Source organism: Schistocerca americana, chromosome 2, assembly GCF_021461395.2.
Source record: "Schistocerca americana isolate TAMUIC-IGC-003095 chromosome 2, iqSchAmer2.1, whole genome shotgun sequence".
Classification (NCBI taxonomy): domain Eukaryota; kingdom Metazoa; phylum Arthropoda; class Insecta; order Orthoptera; family Acrididae; genus Schistocerca; species Schistocerca americana.
The window spans coordinates 946,559,350-946,579,830 of record NC_060120.1 but is presented as its reverse complement, the minus strand read 5'-3'; positions in this window follow the sequence as shown (position 1 = coordinate 946,579,830).

The following is a 20,481-nucleotide window of genomic DNA, read 5'->3' as shown; positions in this document are numbered from 1 at the left end:
TAGCAATGGCGCTGAAGGAGATAAAGAATAGGAAGGCATGTGAAACTTCAAATGGCTCTGATCACTATGGGACTTAACATCTGAGGTCATCAGTCCCCTAGAACTAAGAATTACTTAAATCTAACTAACCTAAGTACATCACACACATCCACGCCTGAGGCAGGATTCGAAGCTGCGACCGTAGCGGTCGCGCGGTTCCGGACTGAAGCGCCTAGAACCGCTCGGCCACATCGACCAACCATGTGGAACTGATGATTTGCCAGCAGAACTGTTCAAGAGTGTGGGAAATAAGGCAATAAAACAAATAGTCTACCTCTGTAATGAGATATATGACAAAGGGGAATGGCCTGAGGACTTCCTTGCAACACTTTTAATACCAATACAGGAAAAGAGAAGCACTAATAAATGAAGAGCATAGGACCATCAGTCTAATTTCTCACACAGCTAAAGTGTTGTTGAGAGTGTTGAATAGAAAGATAAATGCCAAGCTGGATACAGAGATTGCAGAAGAGCAGTTCAGATTTGGAATAGGAAAAAGGGACAAGAGATACTATTGGCCTGTTAAGACCTATAGGGGAAAGACGTATGGAAAGAGGTAGAGAAATCTCTGCTGTTTTTATAGATTTAGGAAAGTCTTTTGACAGAGTTCAGAGGAACAAGCTGATGGATATTTTGAACAGGAAAGGAGTAGATTAGAAAGAGAGAAGACTGATACAGAATCTATGTTTACCACCAGAAACTATGGATAATGAGTGGAAATGAAATGTCAGAAGGAAGCAGCATTGGAAGAAGTGTAAGATAAGGTTGTTGCCTTTCCCCACTGTTGTTTGATTCATACCTTGAAGAGATTATTGCGAAAGGCCTAGATGGGAAAAGAGGAATATGTATTGGTGGAAAGTTCAAAAAATGTTCAAATGTGTGTGAAATCTGATAGGACTTAACTGCTAATGTCATCAGTCCCTAAGCTTACACACTACTTAAACTAAATTATCCTAAGAACAAACATACACACCCATGCCCGAGGGAGGACTCGAACCTCCACCAGGACCAGCCACACAGCCCATGACTAGAGCGCCTCAGACCGCTCGGCTAATCCCGCGCGGCTTGGTGAAAAGAGAATGGAATGTATAAGACTTGCTGATTACATGGTATTAGTACCAGAAAGTGAGCGGAGAGTGAATAACATGCTGAAAGATCTGAATGAAGCTTGTGTGGAATATGGGATTCAAATAAACACACGGTCATCAGTACAAGACGCAGACTGTCCAATATTAAAATAGAACAAGCTACCACTAGCCAAGTAAGTGCATTTAAATACACTCCTGGAAATGGAAAAAAGAACACATTGACACCGGTGTGTCAGACCCACCATACTTGCTCCGGACACTGCGAGAGGGCTGTACAAGCAATGATCACACGCACGGCACAGCGGACACACCAGGAACCGCGGTGTTGGCCGTCGAATGGCGCTAGCTGCGCAGCATTTGTGCACCGCCGCCGTCAGTGTCAGCCAGTTTGCCGTGGCATACGGAGCTCCATCGCAGTCTTTAACACTGGTAGCATGCCGCGACAGCGTGGACGTGAACCGTATGTGCAGTTGACGGACTTTGAGCGAGGGCGTATAGTGGGCATGCGGGAGGCCGGGTGGACGTACCGCCGAATTGCTCAACACGTGGGGCGTGAGGTCTCCACAGTACATCGATGTTGTCGCCAGTGGTCGGCGGAAGGTGCACGTGCCCGTCGACCTGGGACCGGACCGCAGCGGCGCACGGATGCACGCCAAGACCGTAGGATCCTACGCAGTGCCGTAGGGGACCGCACCGCCACTTCCCAGCAAATTAGGGACACTGTTGCTCCTGGGGTATCGGCGAGGACCATTCGCAACCGTCTCCATGAAGCTGGGCTACGGTCCCGCACACCGTTAGGTCATCTTCCGCTCACGCCCCAACATCGTGCAGCCCGCCTCCAGTGGTGTCGCGACAGGCGTGAATGGAGGGACGAATGGAGACGTATCGTCTTCAGCGATGAGAGTCGCTTCTGCCTTGGTGCCAATGATGGTCGTATGCGTGTTTGGCGCCGTGCAGGTGAGCGCCACAATCAGGACTGCATACGACCGAGGCACACAGGGCCAACACCCGGCATCATGGTGTGGGGAGCGATCTCCTACACTGGCCGTACACCACTGGTGATCGTCGAGGGGACACTGAATAGTGCACGGTACATCCAAAATGTCATCGAATCCATCGTTCTATCATTCCTAGACCGGCAAGGGAACTTGCTGTTCCAACAGGACAATGCACGTCCGCATGTATCCCGTGCCACCCAACGTGCTCTAGAAGGTGTAAGTCAACTACCCTGGCCAGCAAGATCTCCGGATCTGTCCCCCATTGAGCATGTTTGGGACTGGTTGAAGCGTCGTCTCACGCGGTCTGCACGTCCAGCACGAACGCTGGTCCAACTGAGGCGCCAGGTGGAAATGGCATGGCAAGCCGTTCCACAGGACTACATCCAGCATCTCTACGATCGTCTCCATGGGAGAATAGCAGCCTGCATTGCTGCGAAAGGTGGATATACCCTGTACTAGTGCCGACATTGTGCATGCTCTGTTGCCTGTGTCTATGTGCCTGTGGTTCTGTCAGTGTGATCATGTGATGTATCTGACCCCAGGAATGTGTCAATAAAGTTTCCCCTTCCTGGGACAATGAATTCACGGTGTTCTTATTTCAATTTCCAGGAGTGTATCTTGGAAACACAATAACTGAAGAGTTGAGATGTCACCAGGTGAAAACTCGAATTGCCACAGCGAAGGAGGCATTCAACAGAAAGAGAAAACTTGTGGCAAATTAGATAAAGGTCTAAGGAAAAGGCCTGGCAAATGTTTTGTCTGGAGTGTGGCACTATATGGGGTAGAAACATGGACGCTGAGACGAGAGGATGAAAAAACAATAGAAGTATTTGAAACGTGGATGTGGAGGAGAACGGAGAGGATAAGCTGAATGGATAGAGTGAGTAATGAAAGAGTGTTGGAAAGGGTTGGTGAGAGAAGATGCCTGCTGAGAGTTATAAGAGAAAGGGGAAAGAACTGGTTGGCACATTTATTGATAAAGGAGTGGTTGCTAGCAGATGCTTTGGAAAGACTGATTTATGGGACACGACAGAGAGGAAGAAGGAGACACAAAATGATAGACAACATAGAGGGAAGAGAAAATTATGCAGACCTGAAGAGGATGGCAGAAGACCGGACAGCCTGGAGAACTACCACGTGAAAAACCTGCCTTTTGGCAGAATACTGATTATTATTATTATTATTATTATTATTATTATTATTATTATTATTATTGTGTGTTTGAACCTGAATTTGGCGAGGTCACTTGTAGCGCAGTTTGCTCTTGACGTTGATGTTTCGCATACCGATGAGTATCTAATTTGGTCCTTGTCTCATAGATCCCATCTGTCTAAAGAAATAGACATATTACAGTGCAACATGCTGGAGTGACAATAAGTCGGTAGATTAGTACCATTCTGCAGCGGCATATTTAAAAATGAATTATAACTAGGAATCAAACAGATGAGTTTTCTTAAGAATCTAGTATTAATTTACTAAGAATAGAGAAAAGTTTACTGAACTGGGTAAAATAAAATTCAAATAAATCTAGCAGTAACGATGATGTTGGTCAGAATAATAACATTAGCACCTTGTAAAAAGGTCTGTGAAACAGATTGAACGGCTGCTACCGAATGAAAATTATACCAACCCAGCGGTGCTTATGTCCAATGCAGTGGACAGCTGTTAATGTCTCTTCTTTGTTGCTTTTAATCAGTACTGGAGCTGCAAATGCACGCTGTCCACTCCAGTGGACAGTCCCCACTGGTGCTGCGCTATGTGTGCATTTTCAGCCTCAGGACTGACTGGAAACGACAAAGAAGTGACATTAACAGCTGTCCACTGCACTGGACAACTGCATCAGTGGGTTATAATACCGAAACGTGCCTGTTCTGCCATCCGTCCACCCATCCATCTGGGTCATTTATCTGTAAAAGTCTGTGTTTGTGTGTGATCAATGTTTGAAGGTTAGTGTATTTCATCGGTTAGAAATGGGGTGCTTATCTGCAACAGAAAGAACTCTAGGGCACAGTTTTAACTAAATAGTTAGCCTTACACACAAGTTCTTGTCGCAAAGGAGAGTAATTATTTCTAATGTCACTGAAGAGGGTTATCGAAATAAAGGGGAAAAGGTCAATTTTTTTAAAGGAATTATATCGTTAGCTATGTTCTGATATGGAGAATCTCTCGTATTGTTGGAGAGGTTCTATGGGGGTAAAGTTTATAGTAAAAGTGGCTGTGTAACGGTGCGATACGGGAAGGATTTTCATCTTGGGCAACGAGTGTTTCTCCTATGCTGTTCGGAATATGGCATTACATCTACCATCACGCGGTATGTGTTGCTCACTCAGTCGTAGCTGATGCTTGCTCAGAAACGAACTGGTTCATCATACGGCAGTATCTAGTGCACAAACCACAGAGTTTGTTTACCAAAAAGAAACAAGCATAAAATTACTACATTATCTCTATCAGAGGGAACATATCCTCCCTTACCCACATGCTAGCCATATTTTTCTATCTGAAGTACACTTCACTAAAAACTCCAGTATCCATGAACGTAATACGACGCTAAAAGGAAAATTTCAGTGAGGAAATCAGCTTTTGAAAACTCCACTACAAGCAGTGCGATGCAAATTTACAACTGTTTTTTATATGAGGTGGAGAATATTAATTTCATTTTTAACAAAAGACAAAGATTATTCTTATTACATAACCTCTTCTATTCGATAGAAGAATTAGTAGAACATGTGGAATAATGAAGCGCTATATTTACGAATAAACTGTGTATCCCAGAATCTGAAAAACTTTTCGGATAAATGAATGGGTAACATTACGACTGTGACCGATCAGGCAGTGGCGTAGAAAACAATCTTGCGCTTCATTGATCCATATTTCCTGCCGTGATCAGACAACTGAACGAACTCACTCTTGAACGGAGAGCGTACTTCCATACAAATATTGCGGAAATGAAAAGTGCTATTGGTTTGCAGTGTTCACAGAATTGCTTGGTAGTCAGGGGCTCATATTGTTAGCCAATAAACAGTCAACAGATTTTGTAATAATACTTAGAAATTGTACCTTCTGTGCAAAGATACGCTTTTTTAAATGGAACAATTCCATTGAATTTAACAAACTAAAAATAGAGAAAATTAGAATGTCAGTGGTGTTTGTTGCATGATTCTAGTGCGGGTCATTTTCGAGATATCGTATTTTGAAAAGTTTTCACACCAACACATGTTTGTGCCATTCAACTTGCGATGTTATGTTTGCTTACAGTGTGCTCTGTGTTCCTTAAGTGCACTGCGACTTGTTAGTCAGTTAGTGTGACAATCCAAGCAGTAGCTCGTGAGTGGACGACAGGATTTACCTATTCAGGAAGGAAGTAAGCAAGATTGGGTTTAACGTCCAGTCGAGATCGAGGTCATTAGAGACAGAGAACAAACTCCGACTGTGAGAAGGACTGGGAAGGAAGTCGGCCGTACCCTTTCAAAGAAACCACCCCAGCTTTGCCTGGAGCAATTTATGGAAATCACGGAAAACCTAAATCTGGATGGCTGGACGCGAGTTCGGACCGTCGTCCTCCCGAATGCGAGTCCAGTGTGCTACCCACGGCGCTACCTCGCTGGAGATCTACCAGTTGCGTTTGGGATCCCTATTAGGTTGGATTGAGAGAGGACATCGAAGCAATTCAGAGGTGGGCTGCTAGATTTGTTACTGGTACGTTTGATCATCACGCGAGTGTTACGGAAATGCTTTAGGAGCTCGGGTGGGGGTCTCTAGAGGAAAGGAGGCGTTCTTTTCGTGAATCGCTACTGAGGAAATTTAGAGAACCAGCATTTCAGGCTGACTGCAGTACAATTTTACTGCCGCCAACTTACATTTCGCGGAAAGACCACAAAGAGAAGAGAGATTAGGGCTCGTACAGAGGCATATAGGCAGTCATTTTTCCCTCGTTCTGTTTGGGAGTGGAACAGGGAGAGTAAATGCTAGGTGCGGTACGAGGTATCCTCCGCCACGCACCGTATGGTGGACTGCGTAGTATGTATGTAGATGTAGATGTAGAGTGTAAGAAGCCGACATGCTCATGGTGTATGAAGACTGCAGTTAGTTCTTGTACGGTTCAAATGGTTCAAATGGCTCTGAGCACTATGGGACTCAACTGCTGTGGTCATAAGTCCCCTAGAACTTAGAACTACTTAAACCTAACTAACCTAAGGACAGCACACAACACCCAGCCATCACGAGGCAGAGAAAGTTCTTGTACGGTGTATGCGGCAATATATCCCGATAGACGTCAATTATCTAAGCAATTAGACATCAGCTTCTTCAAACAGTTACGTGTAATTGGTAGTTTAACACCTAGACAACGTAACAGAAGGAAACAAGTGACGGCGGAATGATTTTGCTGTTGTTGCAGTTGATCTGCTCGTTAGCTCCTTGCAATCGCTCGAGAAATTGGCATGAGTCAGGTACGTGATCTACGCATTCTCCATGGACGTAGGTTCTATCTCTATCACATCTCTCTCAATCAAGAGGTGCATGGGAACGATTATGACAATAATATTAACTTTTGTACATGGACTTTATGACAAAATACTCCAGCTGTATCGTGTATATTGTTTAGTGATGAAGCTACATTTACTAATCATGGACAAGTAAACAGCCGAAACATGCACTTTGGTCTGTTGACAATCCCCCATGACTTCGTCAGATGTAAGGTCAGCGTCCATGGAGTGTAAACATGTAGAGTGGGATAGTGAACCGACAGCATATAGGCCCGTTTTTCATAGACGAAATACGGAACGCGCGTTAGTATTGCAGCCTATGAGAAGACCATTACCACGGATATTATAAGACGTTCTTCTCCAGACCAGAAGGAGGCTGTGGTATCAGTATGATGATTTTCCAGCCCACAGTTCCCGAAGTACTACAGCGCCTTTTCACAAGTTGTTTCCAAATCGTAGAATTTGACGCAAAGGATCTGTATCTAGGCCGCCCCGTTCCCCGGGTTTGACGCTTGTAAACTTTTTTCTCTGGGGAAAGTTGAAAGACTCTGCCTACAAGGACATACCAACTACACCCGATGATATGCAACGACACATTACTGCATGCTGCTCGGACATATCTGCTGAAATGCTGTCATGTGTGCAGCGGTCGTCCTATACCAGACTGGAAGTGAGTATTGCCGCTGACGCTGGTCACTTTGAACATCTGCATCTACATTCATCTACATTTATACTCCTCGAGACACCCAACGGTGTGTGGCGGAGGGCACTTTACGTGCCACTATCATTACCTCCAAAAAAAATTGGTTCGAATGGCTCTGAGCACTATGGGACTTAACTTCTGAGGTCATCAGTCCCCTAGAACTTAGAACTACTTAAACCTAACTAACCTAAGGACATCACAAATATCCATGCCCGAGGCAGGATTCGAACCTGCGACCGTAGCGGTTGCGCGGTTCCAGACTGTACCGCCTAGAACCGCTCGGCCACCCCGGCCGGCTATCATTACCTCCCTTTCCTGTTCCAGTCGCGTATGGTTAGGGGGAAGAACAACTGCCGGAAAGCACCGTGTGCGCTCGAATCTCTCTACTTCTACATTCGTGATCTCCTCGGGGGGTATAAGTAGGGGGAAGCAATATATTCGATACCTCATCCAGAAACACACCCTCTATAAACCTACACCGCGATGCAGAGCGCCTCTCTTGCAGAGTCTGCCACTTGAGTTTGCTAAACATCTCCGTAACGCTATCACGGTTACCAAATAACCTTGTGACGAAACGCGCCGCTCTTCTTTGGATCTTCTCTATCTCCTCCGTCAACCCCATCTGGTACGGATCGCACACTGATGAGCAATACTCAAGTATAGGTCGAACGAGTGTTTTGTAAGCCACCTCCTTTGTTGAAGGACTACATTTTCTAAAGACTCTCCCAATGAATCTCAACATGGTACCCGCCTTACCATCAATTAATTTTATATGATCATTCCACTTCAAATCGTTCCGCACGCATACTCCCAGATATTTTACAGAAGTTACTGCTTCCAGTGTTTGTTCCGCTATCATATAATCATACAATAAAGGATCCTTCTTTCTATGTATTCGCAATAAATTACATTTGTCTGTGTTAAGGGTCAGTTGCCACTCCCTGCACGAAGTGACTATTCGCTGCAGATCTTCCTGCATTTCGCTGCAATTTTCTAATGCTGCAACTTCCCTGTATACTACAGCATCATCCGCGAAAAGCCGCATGGAACTTCCGACACTATCTACTAGGTCATTTATATATATTGTGAAAAGTAATGGTCCCATAACACATAAGCTGTGATGGTCGGTTGTCTCGTTACTGGTCAGAATTCACATAACCAGTGCATGTTCTTGTGCTTCGTTGTTACCACAGGTATTCTATAAATGCCGGTGTGGGAATTTTAAAAATACAATACCTCGTAAACGACTCCCTCTAGAATCTTGCAACGAACACCATTGGTATTCTAATTTACCCTACATTTAGTCTGTTAATATGAGTAGGCAGTGCTTCATTTAAAGCTGTTAGATTCCACAGAAATAAACTTCGTACTAATGCTTAGAATCTATTGATTGGCTAACAATACAAGCCCCTTACTACCAATCCATTCCGCAAAAACCGCACATCATTAGCACGTTCAGTTTCCGAAATATTTGCGGTACAAGTTTTAGGTGATTCGCCCTGGGTAAGTAACATGGAATATTACAGGAAATACTTGCATTAAATTAATAGGAAGGTGCAGAATCTTCTAGAAAAGAAGAAGGTGATTGATAAACATTTGCAGTTAGAACGATTCGCACCAGCTGAAATTGCATTTAGTTTGAATTCCAGACTACGATGCAGCTCCACAGTTTTCACATTAATCAGGATTGCCACAGCCGAGAAAGAATTACGCCTGATTTAGATTCCAGCTTCACATTTTCGGCATCATTGTGCAACACTTAACCACTGACTAACCGATACGATATTTCATGTAGTCAGTAGGCGATAATCATGACTTTGATAGTTAAGTAATATGTGCTGATTCTCTCTGTTCGTCAACGTACGTTGAATTGTCAAAGCAGTTAAAGTACATGTTCGTCTGTGGAAAATTTATTCAAATGGTTCAAATGGCTCTAAGCACTAAGGTGCTCAACATCTGAGATCATCAGTCCCCTAGACTTAGAACTAGTTAAACTCAACTAACCTAAGGACATCACACACATCCCTGCCCAAGGCAGGATTCGAACCTGCGACCGTAGCAGCAGCGCGGTTCCGGACTGAAGTGCCTAGAGCCGCTCGGCCATAACGGCCGACATGGAAAATTTATTATGAATTGTGTAGTACAGCTATTCAAGCATAGTGGGAGTTTTGTAAGAGACGGTCAGTCATTATCGGCTGTTGTCGAAGTCCAAATATGATAATTATCCACTGCAGCTACTTCAAATTTCCTTTTCTCACTTTGCCGCTTAAATGTTTATGAAATACCTTAAAAATTTTTTGACATTAAATACGACTCGTCTATAAGAATTCGTACGAGACCAACTGTTATCTGCACTTACCAGTTACTTCGCCGTTATTCTTAACTTTTCTTGCTGGCTGTAAAAGTTACTTTGAAACTCGCTGTGTAGGACGGTAGACACTAACTTCCTCGTCATTTGCTTTTTTTCTCTTGTATCTGTGCAATATGAAATCCGTTCTTTAGTAGTGTCACTATGTTACGAACGGTCAATTGTAACTGAACTTGAGTTATCCACGAATTTTTCCAAGTAAAAAATGATCCTAGTGCACGCAAAGTAATCTGATAAAAGAGCCAAGTTCACAGGAATCTGATACTAACGTTTATACAACGAGTTCATTTATAAGCTTTGTACAATCTGCCCGTAGTTTGGCGTTTACAGGGATCTAATCAGCACGCTTGGCATTTGTTCGATGCAAAGTGCGTTCTGACGCTGAACCAGCAACCCCCCATTGTAGCACAAGAGGTGTGCGTGCGCTGCATTGTAATTACCGATGCGCGGCTACGCCTACAAACACATCCCTGTATCGATCTTGAAACAATACGTATCTGACACAGGAAGAGGAAGTACGGATCCTAAAAGGAAAGTACAGTGTTCCCAGGTTGATCGGTACTACAGTTAACTATAGTCGGAGTTCGTCAGCATTTAAATGATATTTCGTTTAACTCACAGCTGACCCGATAAGACCTTACATGCGTCATATGTTCAGCAGGGAAGCCACGTGAGGTAGAGACAAGTGCTCCGGTTCCACTAATGAGTTTCCAGTAGAGATGCCATGAAAGCGCCGCTAATGCGGGATCAGCATTAATGCACCTGCCAGCGCCAGACTTCCAGTCCTGCAGCACCGTCAGTCGGTGGCTGTATTCGTCTCACACAACGAAGGTAACGGCAAAGCGTGGAACAATCATATGCGTAGTGTATCATAATTAATAGCGGAAACGGGTGCGGGTGAAACTGCACAATAGTAGGACCAAAAACTTTGTAACAAATAAGGATGTATAAATGAGATAGTTGTAATGACTGTGCGTGTGTCACCACGGAAATCAGTACGAAATGAATAAAATCTCCTCAGTTTCCAAGCTGCGTCACTTGGAATAAGACTTCAGGAGTAAAAAACCACTGTCTACCAGGGCTGTTACAGGTCACTGCTTAAATCATCAAATACTCAATTTTTTTGTTACGATGGATACCACTTGGGTCTCTAGTGACCCCACTAGAATATACTTTTGATTAAGGATAAATGTAATGATTGCTTAATACCATCACATACCTTAAAATGTTTCACGTCATAATACACTACTGGCCATTAAAATTGCTGCACAACGAAGATGACGTGCTATAGACGCGAAATTTAACCGACAGGAAGAAGGTACGGTGATATGCAAAGGATTAGCGTTCAGGAGCATTCAAACAAAGTTGGCGCCGGTGGCGACACCTACAGCGTGTTGCAGATAAGGAAAACTATATCTCGTCTATATTTTGTTTTTTGTTTTTAACAAACGTGTTTCATCCCTCTTACGCATCTTCAGTGATATACGAAGCAAATGCTTATTGGATTAATTATTTACTTAGCTATAAATGTTTTGTTCTGGGATATGTAAATTTCAGTATTTATTGTTTCAGGAGAAATCACGCTAAAGCGAGCAACACAGCCTCTAGACCTACAAACAACTCGATACGGCATGGCAAAGAGTTCATTCAGAAATGCCATTTCCGAATGAGGCCACTTATTCATCATTAGATCTCCTACAATTACGTTTCAGCTGCTATTGAAAAGAATCGCAGGGACTTTCCATGGCATTTGGAGTGGGTAATTTAGCTGGCCAGTTAGGGTTCTACGTGTATCTAAATCTATACGATTACTCTGCGATACACAAATAAGTGCGTGGCAGAGTTCATCGAACCACCTTCAAGCTGTTTCTATAGAATTCCACTCCAGAACAGCGCGCAGAAATAACGAACATTTAAATCTTTTCATGTAATCTCTGGTTTCTATTATTTTATTACAAAGATAAATTCTCCCTATGTAGACGAGCACCAACATAACATCTTTTTTTTCGAAGGAAGGCGTTGGTGATTGAAATTTCACCAGAAGATCGCCTTTGTTTTAATGATCGCCATCCCATTCGCGTAACCTAATCGTGGCGCTCTTTCACCTCTGTTTCGCGATAATACAGTGCTAGCTGCCATTCTTTGAACTTTCTCCATGACGTCCGTCAATTCTAGCTGCTAAGGATCCCACACCGCGCAGTAACACACCCGAAGAGGACGGACGACCGTGAAGTAAGCAGTCTCTTTAGTTGGTTTGTCGCACTTCCTAAATTTTCTGGCAATAAAACGCTGTCCTTGATTTGCTTTCCCATATTTATGCGACCGTTCCAACTGTAATTGTAAATTAAGTATTTACTTAAGTTTATATCATTCAGATGTGTGTGATTTGTCGTGTAACCGAAATTTAGCTGATTTCTTTTAGCAGTCATACTCATGACTTCACAAAGTAAGAGCGCTGCTCGGTAGTCTCCTAAATCGTTCATAGGCGGTAATTTTGGGATAACTCGACACCCTTGGACGGAAATTGAAATTAGAGCGACATTGTTTAAAAAATTGTACAAGACACATTTTTCCAGGTATTTGTTATATTTTAACTTATTTACTTTGCTTGAAAGATATATTTAATTAGCACATACGATGTAATGCTTTAATTATTGGAGTATTAAGCAAAATGTCAACTCTTTGCTAAAGTATGGAAGATCTTGACACATGATTTAGATGACTGAAAAAAATGAGAAAAGTAAACAATGACAATAAGCTTAAAAAACAAACTTTTGTAAAAGAGTTAAGAAACTGTAGTCATCTAGTAAAATATAAAATCTTTGTAAATCATACGAAGTTATTATGAACAATTTTTGCATGTAAAACTGAGTTCATCACAGTTCCGAACACACGTCTCACTGAACCCTCTGTTGCACTGCCCGACACACTTGAAACGTTATTCTCCACCAGTAACATCATAACAAATCCTACCCCATTCGCCACAGTAGTTATCTGTGACACAGATTCGTGGACGAGCATGCTATCGATATCAAACCTATGACTTAAATGGCCATCTTTTGGTTGTGTTGACTCAGAAATTTAACTGTCTTACACTGCCAGGGAACCTTATACAGTATGTGCCATAAATGTCAGCTTGATACATTTATCTGTTCCTGACAAAAGAGGGGTTTTAACAGGCGGACAGACAGTTGGATCACATATCACAGAATTCAAAACTTTTTTCGTGTTATGTGGCAAAAAATTATCAATTGTTGAGATTTTTTTACGTTACTTGTACAGTAAAATCCTGCTTCCCGCCAAATTTTATACTTATATGTCAACGGGAAGTACCCTACAGGTTTTTATGTGTGAGTTTATGATTATGAAAATATATGTCATAAATAACTGATCTTGTGATTGCACTGATGTAGAAGGTTAAATTTTTTACACCGCCAGGAGGCCTCAGATCATAGTACATGACATAAATTTCGACTTAATACATCTGTCTGTGCCTGAGAACTAGAGTTCTGAACAGTCAGTCAGACAGACAGACAGATAGACAAACATGATCCTACATGGGTTTGATTTTCACCAACTGAGGTGTAGAAAAAAAAACTGCTACATCGCAGAACCATCTCTGGCCTGAACTACAACCTTTACACACTTTGGACGCCTCATCTAGCCACAGGTGTACTCAACGCCTTGCTTCTTCTGAAAACAGCCTAAATCGCCGCTTGTTGCACAATACTACATTTGTTCAATCAGCTGCTGATTAGTTTCTGTCTTGTTTGGTCCACCAAAGACATTCAGGTTTATGAGCCTCTGTGAACAATCCGCCTTAGATTTTCTTCACACGCAGTTTCCTTGGAAACTACTTCACCATCTTGTGTTCTCTCACTGTACTAGTACCTGCCATGACAAAGTCATTGTTATTGAGGAACAGTGACTATCGTCTCCATTTCCTGTGAACTAGGATCTTTTTACAAAGCCTATACTGACAAAGATTTACAAGACTGTGAGTGCAGACACATTTTAAGGCCCACTTTGTCATATCATCAAACAGGGAAGTTTATTTATGACGTTATCCTGAGCATGTGTAAACATGTCAGCTTATTTCCGCCATTCTGTCCATCTACACATAATCCTTCTAACTGCACTCTTTCTGTACAAACCACTGCCACATGCACAGAAATTCACTGTCATGACTTGCATCAGTGGTGGATGGTAACAATGCCACCTTGTCCAGCTTTACAACCTCTACAGTGAACCAAAATGACAGTGTGCTCTTTTAAAGTGTTGCATAATATTTTGTGCAATAAGTTTGTGTGTTCAATTTACATCCTTGACTCACAGCTAATTTGAATATTATTTGATCTAAAAGTGCTGCAATAATAGAGCACATGCTCAAAACGTAACAACAATCATATACGAAAAGCAGAGTGTGTGTCTGTATGTTCAGGATTTCTTCTAAAATCCCACGATCGGTTTCAGTCAAATGTGACACAGAATCAGCAGATCTCATGAGTATGAGCACTGTTCAGCTTTATACCTTCCTAGATCCAACAGGAGCAGAGATATGGGGATGTTTTTCTTCCAGCCCCTGCTGTATAGGTTGTTCTGCATAACACACCAGTTGTATGGAAACACTATCAGAGTCTCAAATCGACCTGCTTTGCACTACAGTACGCATTTAAGGAGCAAGAAACAGTTTTTTTGGTCCCCAACATGTAAGCTGCATGGCATGACAGGTGCGTTCGAGTAATATCGACGTGCTTTGCAAGGTGGCCTCTCCATCAGTGACTCATTAAAGACTTTCAAGCCCCTGATGTGTAGCCTGCCCTGAATGATCGGCATGTTGGGGGGAGTAGTATCAACCTCCTTCATTGGATTGTAGTGCGAAGGCTATCATGCTATTGAGCATGGCTGGGGAGAGAGTGTAGCGAGTGGAGGAGGGGATGGACACGGCGAGAGGGAGGAGGATATGCACAAAGAGATTGGAGTATGGGGAGATAAATTATGGATGGAATGAGTAGAGGGTAGTGGGCAGTTGGGAAAGGAAGAGGGGGATGTGGAGATGGAAAGAGAATGGGTGGAGGATATGGTCTGAGGAAGCAAGGAGGAAGACATGTCAGACAGAGGGGAAGGAGGAAGTGCACGAAGTAAGGGGGAGGAAGAGATTAACTGACTGAGAGAGTAGGGTGGAGGAGATAGATAGACGTGTGAGAATGATGTGGAGGGAGAGAAAATAGCGCGAAACCGCGAGGAAAAGGCTAGTTTTTGCAATAACAATTTGCTATGGAAAGCACTGAAAATTCGTAAGACAATAAGATGGGACATTTTTCGTTAACAATAAATAAAAAATAAGCTGCCGAAGACGAGTAACAGATGGCGTTATCTGCAAAATAAACATTGTCGAAAGAGCAACTGAAGGAGGAAGGTTGCAAATACTAACATACAAGACCTCTTAACTTAATTAGCGGTTTGCTTTCATGGGTAACGGACGTAGAAAGCTAGGTTATAACTGTGTATAAATGAAATGTCAGACAAAGAGGTCCTACGAACAGTTTACTAGCTCCTGTAGCGCCTTCGTAAAAGATAATGTTTGCCAACTAACGAAGCACGAGATCAGTGGTGACGCAGCGCCGCATTCCTCGCTATTGCAATACACGAGTCTGTCAACACGTGTAGCCAAACAACAGCGTTTGCGCAGCACCCCTAGTAGCAGCCCCAGCAATAGCTTTAGCACTCAACCGAATAGTGCTATTAGCACCGTAGAATCTGCGGAAAATACGGTCAGTCTGGACTGGAAGGCAAGTTTCAACTGCTTATGTACACAGGTCACGGATTTCTTCGTTACATCGACGATACATTCTGGAAGGTGGTCAACGCAGCTTTATACGATTACCTGCAAAGTGACTGCCCTAACGCTTTGAAGAGAAGATTTAAGAGCCTGTAATTATTTCCAAATATAAACCATAAAAGTAGTACCGGTAACTAACAAACAAATACGGCGATTTTTGGAATGAATAAAGAAGCTCTTCAATAATAAATTCTCCTAAGATTTTTTTTCTGTCAGTTATCTCTTGTTATCAGCGCAGCCAGTCACTTGTTAAAGGGAAAAATTAAATTTTGCACCGTGACACGGAATTCACTTCCAACTGTATATCTACCTAGAAATAGATTGATAAGTCATTTTAGTCGTCGCAAAACAACAGGATAATACCATCTCCAATAAGACCATTATAAATAAAATACTACTGTGTTGAAATTTGACTCAACGAGAGATTCCCGTAGGTAAATATTGTTTTAACGACGCAGCATTTCAATTCCGTACTTTTCAAAATGATCTGCCATGTGAATGAGTGTCATCTTTTACGTCTACATCTACATGTATACTCTTCAAGTCTCTGTTCGATTCGACGGAAAAATCTTAGGACAATTTATTATTGAAAAGCTTCTATATTAATTCCAAAAATCGCAGTATTTGTTTATGGAAATTCCGTGTGGCTTGGGCCTCCCGTCGGGTAGACCGTTGGCATGGTACAAGTCTTTCGAGTTGACGCCACTTCGGCGACTTGCGTGTCGATGGGGATGAAATGTTGATGATAAGGAAAACACAATACCCAGTCCCTGAGCGGAGAATATCTCCGAACCAGCCGTGAATCGAACCCGGGCCGGTAGGTATGACATTCCGTCGCGCTGACCACTCAGTTACCAGGGGCGGACATTTGTTTATTAGTTACTACTTTTATGGTTTATATTTGGATATAATTACAGGCTCTTAAATCTTCTTCTGAAGGCTTCAGGGCAGTACCTTGCACGTAATCCTATAAAGCTGAATTGGCCAGCTTTCAGAATGTATCGTCGATGTAACGAAGAAATCCGTGACCTGTGTACATAAGCAATCGAAACTTGTTGTTTGTGTATCACTATCACTTCATCCCTTTCCAGTCACAGTTGCGAACGTTTAGCAGGAACAATGTGTGAGCTGCAATGTCTCTAATTTTATTATGTTCATAGTTCTTTCGCGAGGAATAGGAAGCGACACGTATATTTTTTGTCTCTTCTAGGAATGTAAGCTCTGTATTCTGAAAGTAGACTATACCAGAAGGCTTCTCTTGCAGCATCTGCCACTGTAACTGGCTGAGCATTTCTGTGACGCAGTGGCGTTTTGCCCTCACTAAATGTACTTGAAATGAAACGTGCTGCTCTTCATTGATCTTTCCTACCTGGTCTATCAATCCTTTCTATTGCGGATCCCAGACTTAACGATTGTAAGTATATATCGGTCACGTGAGGTCTGTGCAAGCTACCTCAGTTGTGGGTGAGCTAAACCACCTGTAGATTTTTCCAGTGAATCTCACTTTGCCATATGATTTCCTTGCGATTAGTTTTAATTGGCCATTCCACTTTAAATCACTCATTATGTATACCCCCACATATACTATGGATGTCACTGCTACCACTTATTGATGTGAAAGTGTACTCATACAATAATGACTTCTTCTGCCAATTGGAAGACACGGTGCCCTGCTCTGAATTACGCTGACGTCACTTAGTAGATGCGAGAGGTAGACACAAAGTTTTAAATGTGACCTCGATTAATGAAAGTAATTAATATTTTCTAAATTAATGTAATTAATATTTTGTTTGTTTGGAGGTACGTGTCTATAGACCTAATACACAGTGAAATCCAGGCGCCGCAGTTCCGTAGCACGGTAATTCGTTTTACGTAGAATTGAATAAACGCTGGAATAACACAGCACCATTGTACCACCACATGACGCAGCCTCTCCAAGTGTGGTTAAGCAGGTCTGAAAAACGATAAATGAAGTGGAAGAACACCTCCCTCTGAAGAACCGGGAATCACGAAGGAACTGTGCAACTTCGTCAGAGTTCCGAGATAAGGTATCAAGAACTGCGTCGCCTACAAAACGAAATGAAATGATTTAAACTCCGCTTTCAGTGCCATTAACTTCTGGAAACACAATTAGAAACGGCCGATTTACAAAATTTCACTCCTGTCAAGGACAAGAATTATAGTAGCACGAAGTTGTTACATAACACACAACTAGAAGCAAGAACAATCTCGGTGCCGAATTAATCCACTAGATATCTCTGTTCAGACGGAATGACTGTCGGCCACATAAAATAAATACAGAACGCTCCGGAAAACATAAACTGTAGTCTAGCCAAGTGTAACAACTAGATCAGTATGAGAAGTTCGTTCCATTCGGTGGGTCAACACTGACAAAAATCGGAAAGCTTTTAACAAAAATGGGACTAAAACCATTTTTCGATGACCTAAGTAAATGAAAAAGACTTCCGTGTTCTGAAAGACAGTTATGACCTCGAAGTTCCAGATGTTCACATTATTCCATATGAATGTAGTAGTAACTCAACTCGAAATAGCAGGTTATGCTGTAGTGGAATTTCGTTCTTTCCATCTCCAGCGCGCCGAAAGTGGGGGAGGAGAAAACCCAACTGCGAATTTTTTGAGATGTGGTTTCCTGTTCCGGTATTCGTATGATGACCATGGGAACTCTCCCGAACGTCTCGATCAACCTAGCGATTGTCACTGTTCTACTTTCCTTTCTGCCACAACAAATTTTGTATATATTTTTGTGCGTATGTATGTACGCCCTCGGGAGAATTTGTCCCGTATTATACTTGGTGATACAATTAAAGACCCTGGGAGTGGCGTTTCACTGTTGGCGCCAAAGTAATATGTGGTCACAGTTTGCACTAACTACTACATCAACGACATCGGTGTAATTCATTAATTTCTTCGACTGTCAGTTCTAATGTGTCCATGACAGTGGTGGATATTACGATAACCTCCGATTTAATAAAGGATTAACGCGATAATTACACAGACGACATTTAACACAACAGGCATTTTGTTCAGCTGTCATCTCCGAGAACCCGCCCATGTCATGAGCACAATTTTAATTTGTCTCCGAAGTTGAGTTACAAGATTTTGTTCCTGTATTGTGTGTAGAGCTCCAAAGTTTCAACCTAGCCTCCCGGCACGCCAATCTTGGCATAGGCTACCAGGCACCGGTATATCGCACCGTTTTTATATTCGAATAATAAAATGTATCCGATAGCGATGACATAAGTCTTCTAGAATTATGGAGTATTAAGAGTGTGCTTCTGGGTATACATTTGAGTCGGTGTTCCCGTTCTAAAACTAGTATATCGATAACTGAGCCAATCATCATCATCGCATGCCGCGAGATCTGCTGTTACGTGTACTCATTACGTTGATCCCATTAAGAGTGCGGACTATTTTTGATCTCAGGCCGCTATTTATAGATGAGTTCTACCAACACCATGTCAGCGTTTCCCTGCAATGGTGTATGTGAAGGCAGGCAACATAATAATACCGTGAGTGCCAGACTCCAACCCTTGTTTGAATTGAAGTCTCCGTTCATTTTTATTGAGGTTTTGGTCAAACATTTCGATAGAATGATTAATTCCGCTGTCGCACCATAATACTAGTTTCATCCAGTTTCATCTCATGATTATATTCATGGATCAGATGTTTGTCGGAAATCGAACTCAGCAGATCAGTCTGGTTGGAGTCGAGGCAGCAAGCACACGTAACAGCAAAATTCACATCACCTGAAGAAGACGGTTGGGTCGGCCGTCGAAATATTGTTCATAACTCGACAGAATACCCGGAAGCTCACAATTAATCAAGCGCGCCAGAGAGCTGAGAGACCACATTATGGAACATGTTCTAGCTCATGCATGATGACTTTTAGCGCTAATGAAGATCTCCTCCATAAAAATCAACATGTATTCCGAAAACATAGATACTGCGATATTCAGGTCGCTATGTTCGTCCATGAGATCCAGAGTGCCAAAACAACGGTGCCCAGATGGATGTCATGTACCTTGACTTCTGGAAGGCATTCGGTACAGCGCCACAAATCGCATAGTGAACAAAATAAAAGCTTACCGAGGATTAGACCAAATTTGCGACTGAAGTGAGGACTTACTTCGGACACAACTCAGCTAGGTACTCCTAACAGAACGTAATGAACAGGTGTAAAGCGGGTGTCAGGAGTACATTTAGAGACTTTGCACAATATTTACTAACAGTCTAAAGGATTAGGCAGGGAGCTCTAATGTTATTCACGCGCAATACTGCTGTCTGTAGTAAGTTTACAACTCCAGGAGACTGCAGCGCAAGGCAAAAGACCTGAACGTAAATAAATGAAACTTAATACACAAAAATAAAGGAAGAGCTCCACTACTGTTCGATTAAACTATCTGCGACAAATAACTGGCAGCAGCAACTCCCGTAAAATGTCTGGAACTAACCGTTCAGAGCGGTCTAACGTGAAATGATCACATAAATTCTTGGAAAATAAATGTCAGACTGAAATCTGAATGCCTCTCTGGCGATTGCTCGGTCCTCACGTGCTGATTTCTGTCTACGCAAGCCAGTTCTTTCTTTCACGCTGTGTTTGGCTATTGTTCAAGAACTTCTGCCATTATAGTCGAATAGTGGCATAGGTCGTACACACATATCGAGCAATTCGCCGATTACTCCATATGGCTTCTTTGAGGCCAACTACACGTCCTCTCCCAAGCGCTGGTATCCGCATATACAGGGCGTTTGAGAAAGGACTCCCTAGTTTTAAGTATAAATTTAATGGGAAAAATAATGAAATATTAAATCAATAAGTACATATCATGAAAGAAAATTCCTTCAAGTTTTGTTTAAATTTAATAGACGTCAAGGTGGGATCCCATTCTTGTCCTGCACACGTCGAGACGATATTCCACGTCTCGCCGCGTATTCACC